General features: G+C 45.4%; 1 non-coding gene across 1 annotated transcript; it reads right to left on the reverse strand.

Moving 5' to 3' along the window:
* Positions 1 to 1,022: 1,022 nt before the first annotated feature.
* Trnat-ugu (transfer RNA threonine (anticodon UGU)) lies at positions 1,023 to 1,096 on the reverse strand. Its single transcript has one exon. It is a non-coding gene; the product is annotated as a tRNA-Thr (tRNA).
* Positions 1,097 to 11,828: the final 10,732 nt, after the last annotated feature.

An 11,828-nucleotide genomic window follows, 5' to 3' on the forward strand; every position in this document is an offset into this window, starting at 1 on the left:
TACATTTTCTCCTTCAAACCGTTAAATCTACTATCTCACGTGTTGTCCACGAATTTCCTCTGGGCCATGTATTTTTCCGTACGGTTTCAGCTGATATCTTGTAAAACTACCCATTTATTTTCCATTAAATTTCCCTGTCTCATTTGCCTGTAGCTTCTTTTCAGTCTCTGGTTCTTTCAGTTTGTACAGGTCCCTTCGTTTTAATTTCCTACCTTCCTGGAATTTCTTTATTACATAAGTGATGATGGCAGTAGCCGAAACGGTGTAATATATTAAGCTATCTAGACACGTTGTTCACGAAGAAATGATGATGATCAGAACAACATAACACCCAGTCCCTGAGCGGAGAAAGTCTCCGACCCAGCCGGGAATCGAACCCGGGCCCTTAGGATTGACATTCTGTCGCGCTGATCACTCAGCTGCCGGGGGCGTACACTATTTCCCGTTAACGCCGTATTTTGGTTGCGCGAACACTTTAATTACAAGGCCGAATCAAACTCAACGCAAAAACATTTGTGCCTGTATACGAAAATAATTAACACCATTTATCAGTACTCAGGTGTAATAATTTCATTAGCAACCGTTGCATAATTTTGTTGTGTGTGCTTGTTATATAAAAGTCGACTTTGATGTGAGGAGTGCGCACTTTTACTGAAGTGTCTCAGTAATTGCCTTCAAGGCGACAAAGACGTCATTATCAACACCTCACTGAGTTCGGACAGTGTCGTGTAATCAGGTTACGAGAAGCTGGACGTTCCTTCTGCGATATTGCAGAAAGCCTTGGCAGAAACGCAGCAACTGTACATGACTGCTGGCACCGATGGCCAGGAAAAGGTACGGTTGCTAGGAGACCTGGCCCCGGACGTATTGCTCTGGGACATCATAGTGCATCTGCAGCAGCCGCTTGAGCTGCAGTTGGCACCACAATGACACAATGAACTGTAATAAATGATGACTAACTGACAACCTCAGCTGCCGACAGGTGTTGTTGATATACCTCGATGTGGACAGCTGAAAATGTGTGCCCCGACCGGGACTCGAACCCGGGATCTCCTGCTTACATGGCAGACGCTCTATCCACCTGAGCGACCGAGGCCACAGATGAACAGCGCGACTGCAGGGACTTATCCCTTGCAGGTGGATAGAGCGTCTGCCATGTAAGCAGGAGATCCCGGGTTCGAGTCCCGGTCGGGGCACACATTTTCAGCTGTCCACATCGAGGTATATCAACAAAACCTGTCGGCAGCTGAGGTTGTCAGTCATCATTTATTCCAGGGAAAAGCTGCATGGTCATCAACAGTAACTGCTCTTTCGAGAACAAGTTACTGTCTTCGTATATACAATGAACTGTTACAAATCAATTGCTTCAAGGACAGTTTGAGCGATTATTCAAGGACAGCTCGGAGCCAGACGCCCTGTAGCATGCATTCCTCTAGCCCCAAACCACAGCCGTTTGCAACTTGACTGTAGTCAAGGCAGGGCAGGGTGGAGGTCTGATGTGTTTTCTGATGAAAGCAGGTTCCGCCTCGGTGCCAGTGATGGCCGTGTGTTGGTTAGGAGGCCAGTTGAGGGCCTGCGACTAATCTGTTTGCCTCCTAGACACAATGGACACGCACCTGGAGTTATGGACTGGGGTGCGATTTCTTATGACAGCCGGAGCACCCTCGCGGTTACCCCACAGATTCTGATTGCAAATTTGTACGTCATTCTGGAGATTTGACCTATTGAGCTGCCTTTCATGAACAGCACTCCAGCAGGTGTTTTCCAGCAGGATAACGCTCGCCCCCATACCGCTGTTATAACCCAAAATGCTCTACAGAATGTCCAACATGTTGCCTTGGCCTGCTCGATCACCTGATCTGTCTCCATCCGAGCACATGCTGCACAGCATCGGACGACAGTCTAGCGTTATGCAAAAAACATCAGCCGTCCTTGTACTGACCGACCAAGTGGAACAAGCATGGAACTCCATCCTACAAACTGAAATGCGGCGCCTGTACGACACCATGCATGCAGCTTGTATGCTTGCATTCAACGCTGAGGCGGTTACACCTGTTATTAACGTTGTAGCATTTCACGTTTGCAATGGCTTACCTCGCGCTTACGTTAACCTGTAATCTTACAATGTTAATCACTTAAATATGTTACTTAGACAAATGTATACCCGAAATTTCATTATTCTACATTAATTATATTTCCGTGTTGCGATTTTTTGCCGTTAGCGTACGTTCTGCATTTCCCTCTCGAATCTGTGATAACTGCTTCGATCTCGTGTAATCACTCTGACTGGTTACACTAGCCATTTCGACGAATCAGATGGTTTTATATAGCACGACTTATTCCCTTTCGAAATTAGATGGGAACACTGAACAATTAAAGGGAGTAGTCCAACAAGTAGGCACACCGACATTCCGCTTGTGAAAACCCACACTTGCGGCGTGCTCAGAGATTCATCAATAACGTCCACTATGTGAACGATTAGATCTTCAGACTCGATTGACAAAGTAGAATCATAATTGAATTTCATAAATAATATTTGTAGGTGTTACTCGTTTCGTTCGGTTTTTATTGCACTTCAAAATTGAGACATTTCTGCCCACGATGTATAAGAGCGTGTCATTACATCAAGTTTGACGAGCGTTTCAAAAAAATGGTTCAAATGGCTCTGAGCACTATGGGACGTAACATCTATGGTCATCAGTCCCCTAGAACTTAGAACTACTTAAACCTAACTAACCTAAGCACAGCACACAACACCCGGCCATCACGAGGCAGAGAAAATCCCTGACCCCACCGGGAATCGAACCCGGGAACCCGGGGGTGGAAAGTGAGAACGCTACCGCACGACCAAAGATGCGGGCGACGAGCGTTTAAAGACTTTAATTGCATTTACGCGTGTTGGGAGGTATCGCAACTTTTACATTTCTCCGAGAAGGGCGGCCAGCCTTGCATAGCCACGCTTTCAAACCTGGTGGGGCACGCAAGAAGCATAAAAGTGAGACTCGATTAACGATGCATGGAACTAAAAAAAGTTGTGATAGTTAAATAATTAGAATCACAGATTCGCGGTGCTTGCGTCGACTGTGCAAAAATGGTTCAAATGGCTCTGAGCACTATGGGTCTTAACTTCTAAGGTCATCAGTCCCCTAGAACTTAGAACTACTTAAACCTAACTACCCTAAGGACACCACACATCCATGCCCGAGGCAGGATTGGAACCTGCGACTGAAGCGGTCGCGCGGTTCCAGACTGAAGCGCCTAGAACCGCTCGGCCACTCGGGCCGCGGGCATGGATGTGTGTGATGTCCTTAGGTTAGTTAGGTTTAAGTAGTTCTAAGTTCTAGGGGACTGATGACCATAGATGTTAAGTCCCATAGTGCTCAGAGCCATTTGAACCAGTTCAATTCCCCACGAAGGGGCGGTGTGGCAGCGGATGAAACCGCTCTTCGTAGGTCACACGATTTGAAAATGGGGCAGAAAATAAAAAAAAGATAAAAATAAATGATTATTTAAAAACACGTTGGTGGACAATAGCTACGATTTTTACGGAAAAACGTATGACAAAATGAAGATTTTAAAGAACACATTGTTGCACAATATTGATGATTTTTCCAAAACTTTGTAGCTTATTTTATATTACACTTTAAATAATATGATGATAAAGTGAATGACATTATGGCGAATGGTGATGTCGGTGATGCATGGAAATGATCGTGGTTGTAAAGAACGTGGAATGATGAGTGTGACTATGCGGCACGCAGGTATCTACTAAAATGAGAGATGGTTCAGATGGCTCTAAGCACTATGGGACTTAACGTCTGAGGTCATCAGTCCCCTAGACTTAGAACTACTTGAACCTAACTAATCTAAGGACATCACACACATCAATACCCGAGGCAAGATTGGAACCTGCGACCGTAGCAGCCGCGTGGTTCCGGACTGGAGCGCCTAGAACCGCTCGCCCGCCGCGGCCGGCAGCTACTAACAAGGGAACCTCCCCATCGCACCCCCCTCAGATTTAGTTATAAGTTGCCACAGTGGATGGACCTTGAAAAACTGAACACAGATCAATCGAGAAAACAGGAAGAAGTTGTGTGGAACTATGAAAAAATAAGCAAAATATACAAACTGAGTAGTCCGTGCGCAACATGGGCAACATCAAGGATAGTGTGAGATCAGGAGTGTCGTGGTCCCGTGGTTAGCGTGAGCAGCTACGGAATGAGAGGTACTTGGATTCAAGTCTTCCCTTGAGTGACAAGTTTAATTTTTTTATTTTCAGTTTATGTGACAAACTCTTATGTTTTCATCACTTTTTTGGGAGTGATTATCAAATCCACAAGAAAACCTAAATCGGGCAAGGTAGAAGAATCTTTTTACCCATTCGCCAAGTGTACAAGTTAGGTGGGTCGACAACATATTCCTGTCATGTGACGCACATGCCGTCACCAGTGTCGTATAGAATATATCAGACGTGTTTCCTGTGGAGGAATCGGTTGACCTATCACCTTGCGATCAAATGTTTTCGGTTCCCATTGCAGAGGCACGTCCTTTCGTCTACTAATCGCACGGTTTTGCGGTACGGTCGCAAAACACAGACACTGAACTTATTACAGTGAACAGAGACGTCAATGAACGAACGGACAGATCATAACTTTGCGAAAATAAAAAATTAATCTTTACACTCGATGGAAGACTTGCACCTAGGACCTCTCGTTCCGCAGCTGCTCACGCTAACCACAGGACCACGACGCTCCTGACCTCAGATGTTGCCTATCTTGAGCATGGACTACTCAGTTTGTACATTTTGCTTTTTTTTTTCATAGTTCCACATAACTTCTTCCTGTTTTCTCGATTGATCTGTGTTTAGTTTTTCAAGGCCTATCCACTGTGCCAACTTATAACTAAATCTGAGGGGGGTGCGATTGGGAGGTTCCCTTGTGAGCTCTATGGGACTTAACGTCTTTGGTCATCAATCCCCTAGAACTGAGAACTACTTAAACCTAACTAACCTAAGGACATCACAGACATCCATGCCCGAGGCAGGATTCGAGCCTGCGACCGTAGCTGTCGTGCGGTTCCCAACTGTAGCACCTAGAACCGGTGGCCACTCCGGTCGGCTCTCCGCCTTCACTTTACATATAAGGACACAAAACTTAAATACATACTGCATTTGTATTTTTCCAGAACATGAAACCGCAAGCGTATTAACTATTCAGTTCAGACTCCACACGAACTGGGTGAAAGCATTTTTCTCATTGTTGTCATTAATTTTTTATTATTTGCAAAAAGTTTGTTGAAATAAATACTCTCTTACAAGTCTGCAGCACACAACAAAAACGTCAGCTAGGTGCAACCGCAACAGAATTTTGTTAGGTTCCACTGATTTTTATGCAGCAAACAAAGTGCATAATTTAGTCCAAACATTATCTTTTTCTGTATTATTTGTTGTATTAGTTCTGCTCATCAGTGAAAGACTGACTGCTTGAGTGCCAACGTCACTCCACTGACAGGTGGCGTAGGCGTGTCAGTGGTAGAGCTGAGGAACGGTGCTAACGGGTGCTGCGAGGGCGAATGACTTCCATTATAATTCACAGCTGGTTAACTGGAACCGGATTGGCAAAATGGTTCAAATGGCTCTGAGCACTATGGGACTTAACTGCTAAGGTCATTAGTCCCCTAGAACTTAGAACTAGTTAAACCTAACTAACCTAAGGACATCACAAACATCCATGCCCGAGGCAGGATTCGAACCTGCGACCGTAGCGGTCTTGCGGTTCCAGACTGCAGCGCCTTTAACCGCACGGCCACTGAACCGGATTGACGCTGTTGTTTTCACACTTACATATCTGTGAAGATTCGGGAAAAAAAAAAAAAACTGTGTTAAGTTCCTGTGGGACCAAACTGTTGAGGTCATCGATCCCTAGGCTTATACTACTTAATCTTAAGCTAACTTACGCTAAGGACAACACACACGCACACGCACACGCACACACACACACCCATGTCTGAGGGATGACTCGAACCTCCGACGGGGGGAGCCTCGCGATCCGTGGCAAGACGCCTGAGGCTGCGCGGCTGCCCCGCGCGGCATTCGGAAGACTCTAATCTTGGTCTACCTAATGGGATCTGGCCGAAATTGGTGGTTGTTTCGACAGCTATTCCAGACAGTTCTTAAAGTCGAGCCTGTCTTCCTTGTTCTTCATTAAATATTGGAGAAGGATATCACTTTCCTTCGTCTTTTTGATCGTTAGACGTTGCCACGTGGCCAAAAGAGATGTTTTTGCAGACATTCGGGGGAAAGTAATTTAAGCAGAATTGTATCTCGATAGTTATCATCAGCGTTGCTGCAGAGACCGTATTGGGTTCCGCCGACTCGTTATAACAATTTTATGTACTTTCATTGTACGGTATAACATTTGAAAAGGCATGAAATGATAATGAAATTAAGACCCTAAGCAATCAACAGGCGTTGATATACATCAACGGGAACAGCTGAAAATGTGTGCCCCGACCGGGACTCGAACCCGGGATCTCCTGCTTACATGGCAGACGCTATATCCATCTGAGCCACCGTGGGGACAGAGCATAGTGCGACTGCAGGGATTTATCCCTTGCACGCTCCACTTGAGACCCACATTCCCAACTTAATGTCCACAGACTACATGCCCGAAAGAAGAGATACGATCTTCATAATTGAAAAGACATTCCTTTCATCTTCAATGCTTCCTTTCATCTTCATCTTCCGCCTCGGAGCGTCCCAGTCTCTTCTTTCTTGCGGCAGACTTGGCAATACCTATTTCTTCTTTTCTCTGTGTTCTCCATTGATCACGGATATTCTTTGACTAACCAAAATGCAGCGTACAAGGCGTTACGCACGTTCAGAGCCAGCTGACCTGTCACGCCTGACATAAAACGTTGACTCGTGCGCGTTACGCCCCGTCGGGAAACACCTTCACTCTCTTGTCTCTGCTGAATGGAAGACGTGCTTTACCGTCGCTGGCACGATCACGGAGCTCTGCTATAGATGTAGTGCCGCCAGTTCGTAGGCCTCCGCCGTGCCTTGAACTGCGGACACACATCTCCTTCCTCAAGAATACCACGTGTGACAAAAAAAAAAAAAAAAAAGGAAAATCGACTGCCACTTTCAGCTGCCGCGCGTCTCGCGTCAGCGTGTTTTATTTCTTTGTGCTTGGTCATAAACTTAAAGCCATTCATCGCACCTAGAGAACATTATTCTTAAGATGTGCATTTCGTTAATTACCGGATATCTGATGTGAATCCGTCATACAACTGTTATTCAAGCAATATTGAGGATATTCACCCTAGCTGTCAATCGTGTGATTATTGCTGCAATGTTTCGGGACAACATTATGCCGGCCGCTGGTGGCCGAGCGGTTCTGGCGCTTCAGTCTGAAACCGCGCGACCGCTACGGTCGCAAGTTCGAATCCTGCCTCGGGCATGGATGTGTGTGTTGTCCTTAGGTTAGTTAGGTTTAAGTAGTTCTAAGTTCTAGGGGACTTATGACCTCAGCAGTTGAGTCCCATAGTGCTCAAAGCCATTTGAACCATTTTTTTTGACAACATTATCCTACTTTTACGCGCTTAAACGATTTTTATGCTATGTTGGTCCCGAAACATGTAGCGGTAATAATAACACGATTGACAACTGGGCTGAATATCCTCAATGTTATTCGTTAATTACTATTTACGAAACATGAAAACCGTTTCAAATTCTTCACAGCTGATACTGCATTCGATGGCCTCAGCGACAAACGTCTGAAAGAAGAGAACTTGCAAACAGGCGACCATTTTTTTAAGGAACACTAATTTTTCAGTTCTGCATTGTCAGCACTGATCGGGATTGAGGATCACCACTCACTGTAGGAAATGGTCCTCAGTGATTTTTTATTGTTTATATGTGAGGTTCTGGATCCAGCATGGAATATGAAATGTTTAAGCTCAATGACATGACTATGATTTACGTTGGGGGTTTATGAAAGACGCGATCGTCGTATCTACAAAGCATAAGTTGTCCACCAGTGTAGTACAGCGACGGAATAACACCATTCCTGGTCTCTACCGTCATCTTTGGTAAACGGGTAAAGATCAGCATGTTGGTCAAAGGCGTAATTTGAGAATACTGGGTTTTGAGGACGCTTTGACAAGGAGGTTTTTAGTGATACACCTTAAACCGGTACAGCAACTGTGTACACGTGCGAAGACTGTAGAACATGTGACCTTTTGGGAGATATTGAACAAAAACCTACACGTGCACCAGGTTCTTAGGCTGCAGACACTGGGGGGCCACTCGATTTTGCCCATCGTATGCTATGATATCTTCATCAGATTGCTAATGATACCGCATTTTATTTACGAGTGTTATTCACAGATGAGGCCTTCACTACGCGTGGCATATGAGAAAATCGCCAGATGACACACACACACACACACACACACACACACACACACACACACACACACACACAAAACTCTCAGGTAAGTACTGGATATCACTCGCCCTACCGTATACAGGCGATCTGGATATCACCCGCGCGACCGTATACAAGCGATCTGGATATCACCCGCGCGACCGTATACAGGCGATCTGGATATCACCCGCGCGACCGTATACAGGCGATCTGGATATCACCCGCGCGACCGTATACAGGCGATCTGGATATCACCCTCGCGACCGTATACAGGCGATCTGGATATCACCCGCGCGACCGTATACAGGCGATCATAGCAGAACTGCGAAACAGAAAACTGTGTGCATGGTGAGTGCCTATAATGATCACCCCTGACATGAAACAAAGGAGATTAGGCATCTGGCAACAATTTCTTTTACGTTTTGAGCGTTATGGTGATGGATTCTTTAAAAACATTGTTGCAGTTGATGAAAGCTGGGTTCACCATTTTCAACACGGAAACAAAACAGCGTCAACGGAATTCCGCCACGAAGGATCACCGACAAAAAAAGCTCAAGACCGTGCAACCAGCGGGCAAAGTCGTGCTGAGAGTCTCCTGAGATGTTAAAAAAGTGGGTCACTTGGAATACATGCAACCTACTGCGAGAACCTCAGAAAGCTGAAGAGTTCGTCCATACATGCAGCACCCTCTACTATGACATTACAGTCGGCACACGAGCGCTGCAACTTCTGCAATTATCCGACAGCTTTGGTTCACTATCATCTATCATCCCTTATACAGTTCCACCATTGACCCCATCCGATTTTCACCTGCTTCTAAAACTTAAAGAACGCCTTCGAGGATTTCACTTTCACAGTGGTGAAACGGTGCAAGCAGACGTGAGGCTGTGGTTCTACAGTACTACAGTGACGGTTTCAAGAATTGGTCTCTCGTTGCGAGAAACGTGTTTTCGCCAGGGTGACCATGTTCAGAAAGAAGTATAGAGACGTGAAGTATAAAGAACAGATTGTCAAAATGTCTGTTTAATGTAAAATTCTTTGAGTTTTCTCATAATAAATTGGAAGTATTACTTTTCAGCCCGCCGTAGTATTTTGGCAGACGGAATAGTTACATAGGGAACTAATGGCTCTGAGCACTATGGGACTCAACATCTGTGGTCATAAGTCCCCTAGAACTTAGAACTACTTAAACCTAACTATCCTAAGGACATCACACACACACATGCCCGAGGCAGGATTTCGAACCTGCGACCGTAGCAGTCGCGCGGTTCCTGACTGAGCGCCTAGAACCGCTAGACCACCGCGGCCGGCACATAGGGAACTACGAACCCTGGCACACTGAAGTGTGAACGTATGCCCATTGCTGAATTTCTGCTTTATAGAATGTGGATAAGTGAGACAGGAGGTGTTTAGCCTTATTTAAAGTTCCTCGACTTTTTTCCGCTTGGGACAAGTCTAGGGCGTGCTGTGCGTTGCTCCAGTAGCCACCATAATTTAGTTTACTGCACGAATCACACACGCGTTTAACATGATACATAATTCTGCCATGTTCAACTGAAGTTGGACGGTTTATGGGGCAAAATTATCCACGGTTTAATCAGGAGATACACCACTCGATCGGAAATCCTCAAAACAGATCATTACCTGTCCAGCTTGTTTATGACTTTTTAAACAGTATCTGTAACCATTGCCAAAACATTGTTTACCCTGTTTGGTTTTCCAGACTTTCACCCCTCTTAAATTATTTATGAGCACCACATTATCTCGTGCGCAAGATCTGTGATATTGTAATTCTCTCTTTATAGCTTTCGTCTAGTAAATTGATTCTTTCTTGTAAAGTATATAGATGCTGAAGACAAAGTTGTTCACTGGTCGTGCTATTTTTTCTTCAACTGTAATCTTACACCCTTACTTCAGACTGGACTATAGAGATGGTTGAGTATGTGGAAGGTGCTGCAGAGTTGAATGTCATCTCATTGCGGCGTCATATCAGCCGAACATGTGACCTGATGGCATGGAGGGCCATATGATATTACAGGCGGTATCAGCTGATTGTACTTGAGTATGCTCTTTATAACGAGGGTTGCACAAGGAATTTTTACGATAGTTCTCTTAGTTATACGTATGCTTGCAGATTAGTGCTTGTCAGTATGTTTAGTAGCTGAATGTATCGTTTCGTGACGATATGAATCAATAAAATTTTCTCGGGCTTCCAGCAGCGTTAGGCGGTTAAAAACTCACGAGCTTTCGACCGAGCTCTCCCCGGTCGTTGTGGTAAGACTGACTGCTGTGTCGCCGTGGCCGCGTCGTTATATAGCCGCACTGCTGGCTGTGACGTCACTGGTGCTCTCTTCCTCGCCAAGGCCTCAAGAGCTGACGAATTTTTGCTAGGGGCCTGAACACCGATAAAATGTTATCTCTTCAGGAGCCGGCTAATCTTTCCCGACACTGTACCACAGGAAGGCAAAAACACAAGTTTCTTGCTTTCTTCTTCGGAGCTCTTCTCTGTTGGTGTGTTTCTTGCGTGTCACTTGAGGCATGTGAAGGACGATCTAGGGCTTAGAACGCCTGGAGTGTACAAGATACCATGTAAGTCTGGCTGTTACTACGTCGGCTAGACAGTACGCACTGTGGAGCAACGCCGGACGGAATACGAGAGGTGCTTACGCCTACGCTATCCAGAAACACACCTTAGAAAAAGACACCGAATTCTATTCGACGAAACATCTGTGGTTATGAAGACGAAGAGATTTTGGGATAGCGTCATAAAAGAAGCTATTGAAATAAAAACCTCTGAAAACACCATCAACGGCGATTTGCAGCTCAGCACAGCCTGGGACCCGGCTATCACGATGTTAAAACGGGCGCGACGGACGCGGGATGACAACATTACCATATATGGCGAGGAAGAGAGCACCAGTGACGTCACAGCCAGCAGTGCGGCTATATAAAGACGCGGCCACGGTGACACAGCAGTCAGTCTTACCACTTGACAATGACCGGGGAGAGCTCGGTCGAAAGCTCGTGAGATTTTAACCACCTGACGCGGCTGGAAAGCTGAGAAAATTTTATTAATGTTTAGTAGCTAATCCCTGCGCAAAAAGGTGATATTGCACACAACTGGTAGTTCGTCCATCGGTGTCTCAAAACCTGTCTGATAGGCTCATATGCTGTGAGAGGCTTTTATCTAATTGACTCGTAGTACTGATTTTTGATCATACAAAATGGTTTTCTTGCTCTGTACATTTTCATTGTATAATGGTAAGCAAGGTGCATTTCGTTCATTTCTGTAGATCGCTGTTGATACAGCTATTGGCACAACGGTAGTGAATTTCCAGGAGGCCAGCGGAGGTGCGTAATTCTGCCGCAGTCCACTTAACGGAACTCTGTTCAGCTTGG

This window comes from Schistocerca nitens, chromosome 5, assembly GCF_023898315.1.
Source record: "Schistocerca nitens isolate TAMUIC-IGC-003100 chromosome 5, iqSchNite1.1, whole genome shotgun sequence".
Lineage (NCBI taxonomy): Eukaryota > Metazoa > Arthropoda > Insecta > Orthoptera > Acrididae > Schistocerca > Schistocerca nitens.